This window comes from Triticum urartu, chromosome 5A (assembly GCF_056163025.1).
Source record: "Triticum urartu cultivar PI428250 chromosome 5A, HENAU_Tu73, whole genome shotgun sequence".
NCBI classification, from domain to species: Eukaryota; Viridiplantae; Streptophyta; class Magnoliopsida; order Poales; family Poaceae; genus Triticum; species Triticum urartu.
Genome location: NC_141877.1, coordinates 96,064,872 through 96,080,751, shown reverse-complemented (window position 1 = coordinate 96,080,751; position 15,880 = coordinate 96,064,872). Strand labels below are relative to the sequence as shown.

Genomic DNA, 15,880 nt, shown 5'->3' with positions numbered 1-15,880 from the left:
TTGTCGGGCACCTGGAGAATCCAGTGTTGTCCTAGGATATCCCGGAGTACCCGTGTGATAATCCTACGGTCTGTGACCCAGGCTCAAAGGGAACTGAGATATTTCATGCTAGAAACTTCCGTGTGCAGCCACAAGCTATTATGGGCTCTAGCATAGTTGAGTAAGTTGCATGAAGCTCTTGAAGAGATAGACTAGCAGGTAATGGGTTGTAGGTGGTATAGTCTATCCGGAGTAGAGAGTTAATGCTTCTGAAAAACTATGTCTTGGTCATCCGTTTCTCAAACATCATGTAGTGCGAGAAAACTAACGGAGGAGATCGAGTCTTGTGGGGAAAAGTGCGCAAACCTATGCAGAGTGTATAAACTAATCATGGTTAGCTGTGTCCCCAGATATGGGCATCTTGAGTATCTAGTACTTGGATTATCATATGTATCTCATCACTTTAAATTAATATTGTTGGGTTGATAATTACTTTTAATTGGGATTGAGTTGGAGGAACCTTCTCAATGATGTTTCAACTACCATGATAGTTAAATAAATCTATTCCTTTGTTCTAGGGAAAAATTGGCTTTTTGCAAAACTTGAACCATAGAGCTTTCCACCAGCCAAATATGCATATAGTGATAGCATTATTCTGTTCTTGCTCTACTGTGTTACATTGCCAGCATATTCCATGTGCTGACCCGTTTCGGGCTGCAACGTATTATGTTGCAGACTTTTCAGACGAGGAGTAAGGTTCGTTAGGTCGTTGCCGTGCAGCTCAGCTATGTCGTTGGAGTTGATGGACTCACTTTATCTTCCAAGCCTTCCGCTGTTATCGTATTAGATGGCCTTAAGCCATATTTATTGTATTAAGTTCTCTTTTGAGGCATTCGATGTAATAAGTGTGTGATTGTCACTCTGTTATAAATCTTTCGAGTACTGTGTGTGTCAGCATTACTGATCCAGGGATGACACTGAAGCACAGAGACTTGACCATTTGAGATCGGGTCGGTACAGACACAGAGAGCACCATAGGACAGCACCAATAATAAAACATGCAACTCAAACCAATCACGATCATCAATTAACCCATAGGACAAAACGGATCTACTCAAACATCATAGGATAGCCATACATCATTGGGAAATAATATATAGCGTTGAGCACCATGTTTAAGTAGAGATTACAGCGGGTAAGAGAGAGGTTACACCGCTGCATAGAGGGGGGAAGAGTTGGTGATGATGGCGGTGAAGTTGTTGGTGAAGATTGCGTTGATGATGATGGCCCCCGGTGGCACTCCGGTGCCACCGAAAGCGAGGGGGAGAGATCCCCCCTCCTTCTTCTTCCTTGACCTCCTCCCTAGATGGGAGAAGGGTTTCGCCTCTGGTCCATGGCCTCCATGGCATGGGAGGGGCGAGAGCCCATCCGAGATTGGATCTGTCTCTCTGTCTCTCTGTTTCTGCCTTCTCAGATTCCGCCCTTTCACAGTTTCTTATATTCCTGGAGATCCGTAACTCCGATTGGGATGAAATTTTAACGTGATCTCTATCCGGATATTAGCTCTCTTGCGGCGAAAGAAGGGCACCAACCACCTTACAAGGTGGCCACGAGGGTCGGGGCACGCCCAGGGGGTGGGGCGCGCCCCCCTGCCTCGTGCCTCCCTCGGGCACCGTCTCGTGTGGATTTTTCTTCCCAAAAATCATATATATTCCAAAAAAATCTCCGTCAGTTTTTATCCCGTTTGGACTCCGTTTGATATGGATATTCTGCGAAACAAAAAACATGCAACAAACAGGAACTGGCACTGGGCACTGGATCAATATGTTAGTCCCAAAAATAGTATAAAAAGTTGCCAAAATTATATGAAAGTTGTGGAATATTGGCATGGAACAATCAAAAATTATAGATATGACAGAGACGTATCAGAGCACCACGAAACCCTATTTCCACCGCCGCAACCTTATGTACCCGTGAGTGATACGTCTGAAACGTATCTATAATTTTTGATTGCTCCATGCTATATTATCTTCTTTTTTGGACATTATTGGGCCTTATTATCCACTTTTAAATTATTTTTGGAACTAACCTATTAACCGAAGGCCCGGCCCAGAATTGTTGTTTTTTGCCTGTTTTAGGGTTTCGAAAAAAAGGAATACCAAACGGAGTCCAAACGGAATGAAACCTTCGGGAACGTGATTTTCTCATCGAATACAACTTGGGAGACTTGGACCCTATGTCAAGACACGTAACAGGAGGCCACGAGGTAGGGGGCACGCCTACCCCCCCCCCCCAGGCGTGCCCTCCGCCCTCGTGGCCCCCCTGTTGCTCCACCGACGTACTTCTTCCTCCTATATATACCCACGTACCCCCAAACGATCAGATACGGAGCCAAAACCCTAATTCCACCACCGCAACTTTCTGTATCCACGAGATCCCATCTTGGGGCCTGTTCCGGAGCTCCGCCAGAGGGGGCATCGATCACGGAGGGCTTCTACATCAACACCATAGCCCTTCCGATGAAGTGTGAGTAGTTTACCTCAGACCTACGGGTCCATAGTTAGTAGCTAGATGGCTTCTTCTCTCTTTTTGGATCTCAATACAATGTTCTCCCCCTCTCTTGTGGAGATCTATTCGATGTAATCTTCTTTTTGCGGTGTGTTTGTTGAGACCGATGAATTGTGGGTTTATGATCAAGTCTATCTATGAATAATATTTGAATCTTCTCTGAATTCTTTTATGTATGATTGGTTATCTTTGCAAGTCTCTTCGAATTATCAGTTTGGTTTGGCCTACTGGATTGATCTTTCTTGCAATGGGAGAAGTGCTTAGCTTTGGGTTCAATCTTGCGGTGTCCTTTCCCGGAGAAAGTAAGGGCAGCAAGGCACATATTGTATTGTTGCCATCGAGGATAACATGATGGGGATTTCTTCATATTGCATGAGTCTATCCCTCTACATCATGTCATCTTGCTTAAGGCGTTACTCTGTTTTTAACTTAATACTCTAGATGCATGCTGGATAGCGGTCGATGAGTGGAGTAATAGTAGTAGATGCAGGCAGGAGTCGGTCTACTTGTCTCGGATGTGATGCCTATATACATGATCATACCTAGATATTCTCATAACTATGCTCAATTCTGTCAATTGCTCAACAGTAATTTGTTCACCCATCATAGAATACTTATGCTCTCGGGAGAAGCCACTAGTGAAACCTATGGCCCCCGGGTCTGTCTTTATCATATCAATCTCCTACTACTTTGTTATTTACTTCGCCTTTATTTTACTTTGAATCTTTATCATAAAAAATACCAAAAATATTATCTTATCATATCTATCAGATCTCACTCTCGTAAGTGGCCCTATAGGGATTGACAACCCCTATTTGTGTTAGTTGCGAGGATTTATTTGTTTTGTGCAGGTGCGAGGGACTCGCGCGTAGCCTCCTACTGGATTGATACCTTGGTTCTCAAAAACTGAGGGAAATACTTACGCTACTTTTCTGCATCATCCCTTCCTCTTCGGGGAAAACCAACGCAGTGCTAAAAGAGGTAGCAGTGAGATCCCATCTTGGGGCCTTTTCCGATGCTCTGCCGGAGGGGGAATCGATCACGGAGGGCTTCTACATCAACACCATAGCCTCTCCGATGATGTGTGAGTAGTTTACCATAGACCTTCATGTCCATAGTTATTAGCTAGATGGCTTCTTCTCTCTCTTTGGGTCTCAATACAAAGTTCTCCTTGATTCTCTTGAAGATCTATGCGATGTAATTCTTTTTGCGGTGTGTTTGTCAAGATCCGATGAATTGTGGGTATATGATCAAGATTATCTATGAACAATATTTGATTCTTCTCTGAATTCTTTTATGCATGATTTAATATCTTTGCAAGTCTCTTCGAATTACCAGTTTGGTTTGGCCTACTAGATTGATGTTTATTGCAATTGGGAGAAGTGCTTAGCTTTGGGTTCAATCTTGCGGTGTCCTTTCCCAGTGATAGCAGGGGTAGCAAGGCACGTATTGTATTGTTGCCATCGAGGATAAAAAGATGGGGTTTATATCATATTGCTTGAGTTTATCCCTATACATCATGTCATCTTGCCTAATGCGTTACTTTGTTCTTATGAACTTAATACTCTAGATGCATGCTGGATAGTGGTCGATGTGTGGAGTAATAGTAGTAGATGCAGAATCATTTCGGTCTACTTGTCGTGGACGTGATGCCTATATACATGATCATGCCTAGATATTCTCATAGTTATGCGCTTTTCTATCAATTGCTCGATAGTAACGTGTTCACCCACCATAGAATTTGCTATCTTGAGAGAAGCCACTAGTGAAACCTATGGCCCCCGGGTCTATCTTCCATCATATTATTTTCATATCTACTTGCCATTTCTATCGTTGTTTATTTTGCAATCTTTATTTTCCAATCTATACCATAAAAATACCAAAAATATTTATCATATCATCTCCATTAGATCTCACTCTCGTAAGTGACCGTGAAGGGACTGACAACCCCTTTATCACGTTGGTTGCTAGGTTCTTGTTTGTTTATACAAGTACTAGGAGACTTGTGTGTTACCTCCTACTGGATTGATACCTTGGTTCTCAAAAACTGAGGGAAATACTTACGCTACTTTGCTGCATCACCCTTTCCTCTTCAAGGGAAAACCAACGCATGCTCAAGAGGTAGCAAGAAAGATTTCTGGCACCGTTGCCGGGGAGCTGATGTAAGGACAAAAAAACTGCGGGGAGAAGGCACTTTAAAGGGCAGACAAACTGCCGGGACAATGTTTCTCCCGACAGATAGAACTGCCACGAGAACGGCTGTCGGGGATTACATCTCCCGGCGGATAGACTTTTCCCGGCAGTTTCTTTGCCCTTGCCCATCTATTTGCCAGCAGTCCATTTTCTCCCGGCAGATTGGTGAAGGAACAAGAAACTATAGTTACCGGCAATTCAACTGCCGGCACAAGCATGTTTGCCCGGCAGTTATTATGCCAGCATGTTGATTTCACTACCAAACTATTATGGGCATCCCTATCCATTCATTATGTTCAGGCAATCATGACATATCACACAATTTATACATAGACTTCATCAATCAAAGTAACATATAGGCCTCATCAGAACCTTAAAATATATTCAATAAACACAAGGTTTTTCCACAAAAGGAGAAGTACATATATGTTTCTAGATGTGCCAGACTACAAAAATGAAGTAGTACCACAAAATGAGTACATAAATTTCTAGATGTGCCACAACCGAAATGAGCAGAGCAATCTCCAGATTCAACAAATAAGACATATGGCATTATCACTCCACCAACTTCATTGTAGGTCTTCCAAATCTTCAACAGCTTGAAGATCTTCCAAACCTCCATCAACTTGTGTACCTTTGCGAAACCTGCAACATATCAGAAACTCAAAATGGGGATTATAGCTATGTCAGTAGGTAAGAAAGCGGTTAAGAAACAAGACAAACACAAGAAGAATCTATGAACTGCACGCCACATAGAATCTGGGACCAAAAAAAAGACCAGGCAATATTAAAGTGAGTATGGGCCATTTCTGCAACCCTCTCTGGCTTCCATATGGAATTTTCGAGGCTTGCATATGAAATTTTTGCAAGGTTTCAGCTGCTCACACTGAGACATGTATGTGCCTCTTTTTTTTAATTTGCAAACTTATGCTAAATGTGAGGCTTTTGTTCTATGACATGTACATGTAAAACCAAGCAGCATGAGGCAAACTAGGAAAACAAGCATGGACCTAAAAGTGCAAAGGAAGCAAATATGACACATCCTTTCACAGTTCCAATTCCAAGAGGAGTTGCTGCCGCAATTACTGTATAAAATCTTCTTTTTGTAAACTTGAGTACTGTATAAAGTTCAGGACAAGAAAATCCTTGGAAACATACAAACAAAAATACAGAATATGATTATGTCGTCTACCACTCTACATACAAACAAACATACAACCACAACCAGCAGCATTCTTTTCTAATTGATTTGCTATTGTGGTGAGAGCATTGATTACGAGTCGAGGGACTAGTCGAGACTAGTCGCTAGACTAGTCTATGAGTTGCATTCTGGGTGTCGACTAGAAATCTCGTGTAGACTAGTTCGCCGAGTCGAGGAGTCGAAGGACTAGTCGAGCACCTTGAGTCGTTCGACTCAATTTTTTTTAGGGATTGGGAGGGGATAAGTGAGCCAGCCACCCTGCCCCTTTCCCTCCATTGCTTATGCTCTTCATGGATCTGCACTCCTCTGCTCTGGCCCTTTCCCTCCATTCCTTCTGCTCTCCCTAGATCTGCCCTACGGTCTCCGTCTGCTGCCTTCTGGCTACTGGATCTGCTTGTCCCTCAAGTTGCAGTAAGCAAGCAAGCATACTAGCAAAGTAATTTCTCCCTTCTCTTCTTCCCTTCTTTGATTCGATTTTTACCCCCTGCCCTCTTCCTTATTTCATTTTGTTTGCTTCAGTTTCAAGATCCTTAGGTCTGAAGTGCAATGTCTATGCTGGAAATATCTCAAGTATTGTATTCAGCAGCTGCAGCTTAGGCCAATGAGCAATATGATCCATCGAAGCATCCTGCAAGAAGCCAACTAGGAGCAAGGATCCAACATGGAAATATGCTTACTGGCCTAATCTGCAGAACAAATTGATGCTCCAATGCACTTTATATAGTATATATTACATATTAATACTAGGTTTTAGTAATTGATTGCTGCAAGTTGTGAACTACAGTACCATGTCGACTAGTCCAGCAGTAGTCTAGACTAGTCACGATTAGTCTATGAGTCTCAACCTTCGAACGACTCATCTGACTCGTCGACTCGTAAACGTTGGGTGAGAGTGTGAAACGTGATTGCAAATAGTAAAAAGCATCATCCTGGAGAATGTAGAGCAGTAGAAGCAAAAAAAATAGACCTCAATCAATAAAAAGAATGACCCACTTAGACCTCAGCTTAATAGCCAAGAGAAACATGAATATTACCTACTCAGCATGCTTGTGGTCGAATTCCTGCTTTTGCCGCGGACTTGTCTACTTCCTACTGCATACATAGAAGCAAAGTTGTTTAAGCAATCAACGCAATATTAGTGTACTTGCTCTGGTTCATCTTTTAAATAATAACAACGAATCAGCATGTGGCTCCAAACTCTGCTTCCTTGCCATAAGTAATCCATAAACATCATATGGGAAACTGGACAAGCGAAAATAACAGATTATAAATAACTGTGTTTTTGCAAAGCTGCTATTATTATTAAGCAAAGAAAATGAGCTTGTGACTTAATTATTCTTTAACATCTTGTAAACGAGCTTTTCGCGACAACAACAAAAAGACATCTTGTACATTAGCTTGTTCCTTATACTTTGACATCTAGTTAAGCAAAGAACAAGAAAACACTTCCACTGATAGTTTTTCAAGTGACATCCAAAGCCATGAAAGTAGGCTGCTAAATTATCACATTATTTGCATAAGATAGAAGCTCACAAAAGAAGCGCTTATAATTAATAGCGGCATGAACTAGAATGAGTAGAGTATCTATACATACATTTTGATTAGTACACAGTGAGCAGAATGTCCAATTTCCCTTCCATACACAAGACTTCAAGTAGTAATGAATTCACTTCGTAAAGCTTTCTGTAGAAACAACTAAAAGATACGTGAGAGTGATAGTAAGCATTGGACCAATTTGTACTTCCGACATACATCTCTGCAATATCAAGTCATGGCAAAGTCTAGATTTTTCGACACACTCATGAGTCATGACAAAACATACTATCACACATTGTTCTTACCAACAAATATACATTACTACATGTGTAACCACGACCAAGCATTGAAACCATACATCAATCAGTAACTTGCACTGCTAAATTTTGGAACTGAAAATAAGACATGAGCAGATAAATGGGATCTCAAATACACCCTACAAACAAAAGAGGGTGCAGAATTACATGGCTAACCAGCTAGCCAAGTGCACAACCTACAGGCAAGTGCACAACCTACAGTACAGTTCACCAATGCCAGACTAGCACATGAACAAGCCACCAACAGTGTAAGAAATTTTTACCAAATGAGCATTGCACCCAATTTGTTAGGCATAAAAAAACTAGACCAGTAGGGGAAGAAGCCCTACTGATTTTTTAATTAAGAGGAGAATGTGAGACAGCAGAGTACGAGCCGAGGCTCCAACCTGCGTCGGCCAGCTTACACAGCCGTTCGCTGACCACTAGGCTAGAAGCCCATCCACATTTGTTAGGCATACAAATAAGCCACCGACAGTAAACAACATTTCATTTAAATATTGTGCTTGTTACCCTACGAACCATGAGGGTAGAGTACAGAGAAAATAGCAGGACAGAGCTCCATTTCTGTTTCCAACAATAAGGCAAGTGCACAGCCTACAAGAAATCAGTTTTGAACTTTTGATGTGAAGGAAAAAGGCAAGTGCACAGCCTATAGTACAATTCACCTAATATGCATCCATGTAATCCTTCTATTTATTTGTTTTGAGAGAAATTCTGTAAACTGTGTAGTCCTACAATCATGCACTCTACAATATAGGAAAGTAAAACTCAGACAAGAGAGCGCTTGTTTGCCCCTGATGCAATAGAAGACTAAATACAAAACTTGTAGAAGTTACCTGGAGCAAAGATTTATTTAGGCTATCAGCCTCATTGGGGTTCAGAAGGATTAAATCAGCACCTAGAGAAAATACAAATATTACATAAGAGTAATCAACAGACCACGGATTCGAATTACCTACCTGTTCTTCTCTCATCCGAAGAACACACCAACAACATTGCAGACACAATCTCATCCGAAGAACACACCAACACCATTGCACTCACCCATCTCATCCGAAGAACTACTGGCTCCGTCGTCTACACGAGGATCATTAGGAGAAGTAGTAGCATCAGGAACATCTTCTAGGGAAAAAGCAGAAGAAAGAAAATGAGGGGAACAAGGTATTCCTCGCGCCCTCCTAGAAATTGTGAGATTCTGCTCCAAGGACACGCACCTTAGGGAGGAAGCCTGCTCGGGGGAGGAATCTCGCGAAGTAGAGTGGTGGCGAGGGAAGGCATTCGAGGAGGGTAGTCGCCGGTTGAGTGGCTCGGCGACAGTGGTGGTCCGGGTTAGTGGGGTGCTGCCAGCGCTGTTGTTGGGTAGTTAGGGGCGACGGCGGCAGTGGTCGGGGTGGAGGGCTATCCGCGGTGACGGGATGGCGGGTGCGACAGCGGCGGTGGGATGGTTGGGGGCGGCGGCGGCGGCGGCGGGATGGTGGAGGGCACGGGTGGATCGGGATGTAGATTTGGGGGCGGCTGTGACCTAGGTTTTTTTTCTTTTTGGAGGGGAGGTTGTCGCTGACTTTGGGTGGAGGGCCCGCGCGTCTATAATTATTTTGGACCAAAATTTTTGTCTCTCGCGCGCTCTCCCCTCCCTAGCGCGCGCTTTATGGCCGATGCTATTCGGCCTCACGTCCAGAATGGTCCTCGGCAGATTAGAAGCCATGATTTAGTTGTCCCGGCAGATAATGTGCCCTTAAATTTACCGGCAGATAAGGTGCCCGCATTGCTCAAGTTCTAACGGCAGTTCCTATGCCCTGAGATACTTGTGCCGGCAGTAACAAATGTTCCGGCAGTTCACATGCCCTTGTTTACGTATTTCTCCCGGCAGTTAACTGCCCCTAATTAAGTGTTGTGGTGTAGTGGAGGTTGCACCAAGTCAAGTCAAGACATACCAAGTACCCATCACAAACTCTTATCCCTCGCATTACATTATTTGCTATTTGCCTCTCGTTTTCCTCTCCCCCACTTCACCCTTACCGTTTTATTCGCCCTCTTTTTCACTATCCTCTTTTTCGTTCGTCTCTTTTTGCTTGCCTCTTGTTTGCTTGTGTGTTTGTCGAGATCCGATGAATTGTGGGTTTATGATCAAGATTATCTATGAACAATATTTGATTCTTCTTTGAATTCTTTTATGCATGATTTAATATCTTTGCAAGTCTCTTTGAATTATCAGTTTGGTTTGGCCTACTAGATTGATCTTTCTTGCAATGGGAGAACTTCTTAGCTTTGGGTTCAATCTTGCGGTGTCCTTTCCCAGTGACAGCAGGGGCAGCAAGGCACATATTGTATTGTTGCCATCGAGGATAAAAAGATGGGATTTTTATCATATTGCTTGAGTTTATCCCTCTACATCATGTCATCTTACCTAATGCATTACTCTGTTCTCATGAACTTAATACTCTAGATGTATGCTGGATAGCTGTGATGCCCCAATTCAATCGTACACTAATCATACATGCAAATGTGTATGATCAAGATCAGGGACTCGCAGGAAGATATCACAACACAACTCTTGACACAAATTAAAAATAATACAAGCTTTATATTACAAGTCAGGGGCCTCGAGGGCTCGAATACATAAACTCGAATACACAAGAGTCAGCGGAAGCAACAATATCTGAGTACAGACATAAGTTAAACACGTCTGCCTTAAGAAGGCTAGCACAAAAGCATCTACGATCGAAAATGCAAGGCCTCCTGCCTGGGAGCCTCCTAACTACTCCAGGTCGTTAGCGGCCGTCACGTATTAGTAGGCACCCTCAGGGTAGTAGTAATCATCAGTGGCGTCGTCTGGCTCTTGGGATCCATCATCTGGTCGGGTATAGGGGTAAAAGAGGTAGCAGAGCAACCGTGAGTACTCATCCAAAGTACTCGCAAACTTACATCAGATCTAAACTAATTAAGTATGCATCTGTATCAAAGGAAATGGGTTGTATATGTGGACTAAACTGTAGAATGCCAGAAGAGAAGGGGGAAGCCTAGCCTATCGAAGACTAACATCTTCAAGCATCTTGCAACATTTAGAAGAGTACAGATAAACATAATGTAAAGTAGTAGTAGTGTTATCAACCTCGGCAAAAGATCCTTTCTTGACTCCCTACGAGAAAGCAATCCCAGAGCCATACTATCCAATTATCACCGCAAGTATCCAGTTCTAGTTGTATCGATCGGGATACAACTCCAAGTGTCTGTTACCGTAGGATAGGCTTTCAATAGATGTTTTCTTCCCTACAGGGGTGCACCAACTTACCTACCACGCTCGATTAACTTCGGCCGGACACACTTTCCTGGGTCATGCCCGACCTCGGCCAAATAATACGCCGCAACCCGACCTAGGCTTAATAGAGAGCTCAGCACGCCGGACTAAGCCTATGCCCCCAGGGGTCATGGGCCATCTCCCCGGGAACTCCGGCACGTTGCGTACGCGGCCGGTGAGCAGGCCTAGCTACTTCCTTAAATAAGGCAGGAGCTTACGCAGTCCAACCCGGCACGCGCCGCTCAGTTGCTGGCGTCTATTAAGCTTCGCCCGATGTATACGACGCAGAACGCCCATACTATGCCCACGTGATGGTTAGTGCTATCAGGCCAGAGGCCCCTCTGATCAAATATCCAAACCGTTAATGTGTTGGTAGTGCGGTCACGAGCAGAGACTCACGAAAGATGTGACCCCGTCGCCCCGTCTTGAGTAATTGCGACAAGGACTAAGAATGCCTGGCCACGCCTCGTGTTCATCTCTCGGGTACCCTCCAGGTCAACCCGTCTCCACATTACTCGCGGGTACCCCTCAGGGTCGACCAACCTTTCCAAGTAATAGTTGTAAAGTCATAGTAACCATAGTAACTGTGTGTCTAACACCAAGGGCAACCCTGAGGAACCACCCTCGGTGGATTCCACTCGATGTAATCATCAAGGTGAACATAAGAGGAACCACCCTCGAGGTTCACACTTGAGGGGTTGCACGACAGAGTCGTATCGGAAGTGGTTAAGGAGGAAGTCACCCTCGATGACCACAACCGAATAGCTACACTACAAAGATTTCATCAGGAGTGATGTATTAGGTGTCACCCTCGGCAATCGATAGTAACTCTGCAGAGTCGTACCATTAGGGGGGTGATGTGTGGTGTCGGGGCCTGGACGTCGATCATGTTAATCGAGTCATTAAACATAAAGCGGGGCAACTAGGATAAGGTGGGGGTCACTGATGGATCTCTAACCAACCTATACTAACCAGTTTAGAATAAGCAGGTAAGGTATGAAAGCAGGTAACAAAAACAGGCTATGAATCAGAGTAGGATCATACAGAAAGCAGTAGCAGTTCTAATGCAAGCATGAGAGGGAATGAAATGGGCGATATCGGAATGCTCAAAGGGGGGTTTTCTTGCCTGGTTGTTCGGCTGAAAAGGAAGAAGTGTCGTCGTAGAAGTAGTCGATCACAGGGGCATCAGCAATGGTCTCTGGGTCTACCAAAATGAAGAGGGAGAAGAAACAATAAATACATAGCACACGGATGCGTGACAATACAATAAGCGGTGCTAGGTGTGTTCTAGCGAAGTACTACACGATACTGGCGAAGGGGGATAACATCTGGGAAAGCATTCTCGGTGTTAGGCATTTTCGGATAGGCGAACTGGGGAGGGGGGAATGTTGCATCTTCGCTACGCTAGGGATGTGTGGCAGACGAACGAACCGCGTATTCGGATTCGTCTCGAAATTCTGAGCAACTTTCATGTATAAAACTTTTTCATCCGAGCTACGGATTATTTTATATAACTTTCTAAAGTTTAAAGGATTTTTTAATTTATTTAATTTGAATTATAAACAGTGAAATGTTTTTTTCAAACTCAGCAGGGGCTAGTCACACTCAATGACAGGTGGGGTCAAGGAGCTGGGTTGACTTAGACAACATCTTTACTAGTCAACCAATGAACAGTGCATTGGGTCCTACTTGTCATTGGCACAAACTATTAATTAGGCTTTTAAATAAAAGGGGCCACATGTCATCTGTACATAGACTACTCTAGCCATTAATTAACACCTAGTAGTACTAATCTAAGCAAGGGCCGGCCACTACTCCGGCCGGACAGAGATCAGGTGACATGCACGTTTGCATGTCACCGTGTGCCTTGCGGTCAAAATTCAAATTTAAACATTGTGAAAAAATTTGAAAAAAAATCATGCACCTTCACAGCACATATTAAGATAACCCCTGAAAAATCCAGATCAAAATTTAAAACATACATTGAGAAACGAAAAAGAGAAACTCAGATGTGAATAGTCTATAGAGAACCATTCGCGAACTATTCATGACAGATTTCTCTTTTTCGTTTCTCGATGTATGTTTTGAATTTTGATCTGAATTTTTTAGGGGTTATCTTAACATGTGCTGTGAAGATGCATGATTTTTTTTCAGATTTTTTCACAATGTTTAAATTTAAATTCCGGCCGCAAGGCAGACGGTGACATGCAAACGTGCATGTCACCTGATTTTGTCCACTCCGGCCACGTGCACGATGCACACACATAGCACACACAAGTTAGTAGGCTAGGAGTTATTAACATAAGATGTCATTTTGTGATTTTGTAGGATTTAATCTATTCATCAAAAGGATTTGGTCCAGTGGGATAAAATGGAGTTTGTCATGTATACTTTCAACTCATATTTTTTGGCCTGTTAGTAGTTGTTTTGCTGTTGTTTAAGGGCTGTCTAGAGGGTTAGTCAACGTAGATTTAGAAAAGCTAGCTAGCACTAGCTACAGTACTAGCAGTAGTACAGGCAGAGCAACGGTGGGCAGCGGCATGGTGCGGGCGCGCAGCCGGCGCGGGGCACGCAAGGGCAGCGGCCGGAGGCGAGGCGGGACGAGTCCCGAATGCGGCGTCGCCAGCGGCTGCAGGGCTTGACGATGGCAGCAGCTGCATCAGCATAGCAGCAGGAAGGGGAGGCGGGCGCGGCAAGCGGCTAGACGCGCGCGGGGCGAGCAGGGAAGGCCGCAAGCGCTCGCGCGCGGCAGAGGCCGGCGGCGCGGGGTGAGAGCGACGAGCGCCGTGCGGCAGCGGGCGCGGGTTGCCGCAAGGCAAAGCAGGGGCGTGGTGAGGCCTGCGGCAGGAGGAGCGGCAAGCGGGGGTGAGCAGGGCAGGCGAAGCGGCCATCGGCGAGCAGCGGCGCGATGGCTGCGATGGAACGCAGCAGCAGCTAGCCGGGCGAAGCAGCGCGGGCCTCGGCGGAGGCGGGCAGCAGTAGCAGTGGTGAGCGGGACCGGGCAGCCCGCCGGAACGAGCGGGGGCAGCCGGAGTCGAGCACGACATCCACGACGGCGGCGCCGGTGTTCGGGCGTCAATGGATCTGTGGCCATGGGGCTTGGGGAGGCGCGCGTGTGCGTGCATTCGACTCCTGGGAGCATGAGGAGTTCGCTGCGGGGTTCGGACGCGAGCTACGGGGATTGTGGCTACGGTGGCTATGCGAGCGGCGGTGATGATCTCACGGCAATGGCGGAAATGGTGCTAGGGGGCGCGTGCAAGCTATCTAGCAGAGGGGGCGGGAGTGGAGGCTCACCGCGAGGCGTGTAGGGGGCTCAGGGGAGCCGGGGTAGTCGGAGTCAAGGAGTGGATGTCGAGGAAGGGGCGGCATCGGTCGAAGGGGATCAACGCGGACGGCATCGCTGGCGCCCCTCGTCCTCGATCCAGTGGTGCCGGAGATGTAGACGAAGCCGACGGGGCTTCTGGACATAATGGTGCGGCGAGCGGTGGCCGGTGTCCGCGAGACCGCAACGGTCACAGCGGCCGCGGCGGTACGGGCGCCAAATCAAGAGGGAAAGCGAGCGAGAGTGGAGAGGGCCGAGTGGAGATGCTAGGGTTTGGGGGGCATTCTCATGGTACGAGGAAGACGATGGATGGCTGGCGCGTGTGCGTTGCCGGCAATGGCGACGGTGGATGAGCGCCACGCCCACCCCTGCTTCTGTAGCTGGAGATGGGGGGCAAGTGGGGTATGGGTTGGGCCAAAAGTGCTCTGTGACCATTAGGGCCTAGACGCACAGTAATGAGGCAAGGCATTTTCTATTTTCCCTTTATGTATTTAAGTTAGCTGCTGTTTCATATTAATTTGAGTCACAAAAATGAATTTAGTCAAACATGAAATCTCGCACACAATTCAAGAACAACATTGTGGTGTTGCATAAAAAGTTTTAGAGCCAACGGAATTGTTCAAGCATTTTTAGAAATTGAATAGGTCAATTAATATGCTGCTTGGCCACTTTATATTGCCCTAGGTATTAAAGGGAGAGCCAAATGATGTTGGTTGGCACATGATAATTAGCCAGTGAATATTTTCAACCCAACGAACATTTTGGTTTTGACATTTGAAAACTTTATTTTTTTACTTTATTTTAAATTTGAAATTTGAACTGGGATTCGAACCAACGTGAGTTTATCAACTGTAACCGAGGTGACATGGCATCATTAGCAAAGGCTCACTGTAGCTTGATTATCAGGGCATCACAATAGCGATTGATGTGTGGAGTAATAGTAGTAGATGCAGAATCGTTTCAGTCTACTTGTCGGGGTCGTGATGCCTATATACATGATCATGGCTAGATATTCTCATAACTATGCGCTTTTCTATCAATTGCTTGACAGTAATTTGTTCACCCACCGTAGAATTTGCTAACTTGAGAGAAGCCACTATTGAAACATATGGCCCCCGGGTCTATCTTCCATCAAATTATTTTCATATCTACTTGCTATTTCTATCGTTGTTTATTTTTCAATCTTTATTTTCCAATCTATAGCATTAAAATACTAAAAATATTTATCCTATCATCTCTATCAGATCCCACTCCCATAAGTGACCGTGAAGGGATTGACAACCCCTTTATCGCGTTGGTTGCGAGGTTCTTGTTTGTTTGTGCAGGTACTAGGCGACTTGCGTCTTACCTCCTACTGGATTGATACCTTGGTTCTCAAAAGCTTAGGGAAATACTTACGCTGCTTTGCTGCATCACCCTTTCCTATTCAAGGGAAAACCAACGCATGCTCAAGAGGTAGCACTTTG

The 15,880-nt window shown here is 45.0% G+C and overlaps 2 long non-coding RNA genes across 3 annotated transcripts; both read right to left on the bottom strand.

The window, feature by feature from the left end:
• Nucleotides 1-5,075: 5,075 nt before the first annotated feature.
• Nucleotides 5,076-9,486, bottom strand: LOC125508007 (uncharacterized). 2 transcript variants are annotated; one of them, XR_007283175.2, is made up of 5 exons: nt 9,009-9,486; nt 8,754-8,871; nt 7,536-8,692; nt 6,976-7,033; nt 5,076-5,385 (listed from the first exon to the last, which is right to left on the bottom strand). It is a non-coding gene; the product is annotated as an uncharacterized LOC125508007 (long non-coding RNA). The 2 variants fall into 2 exon arrangements; XR_007283174.2 differs by having other exon boundaries at nt 7,536-8,871; nt 9,009-9,485.
• Nucleotides 9,487-10,288: 802 nt separating this feature from the next.
• On the bottom strand, nt 10,289-14,780 carry LOC147970450 (uncharacterized). The gene is made up of 3 exons (XR_015603237.1): nt 14,387-14,780; nt 12,219-12,296; nt 10,289-10,647 (listed from the first exon to the last, which is right to left on the bottom strand). It is a non-coding gene; the product is annotated as an uncharacterized LOC147970450 (long non-coding RNA).
• Nucleotides 14,781-15,880: the final 1,100 nt, after the last annotated feature.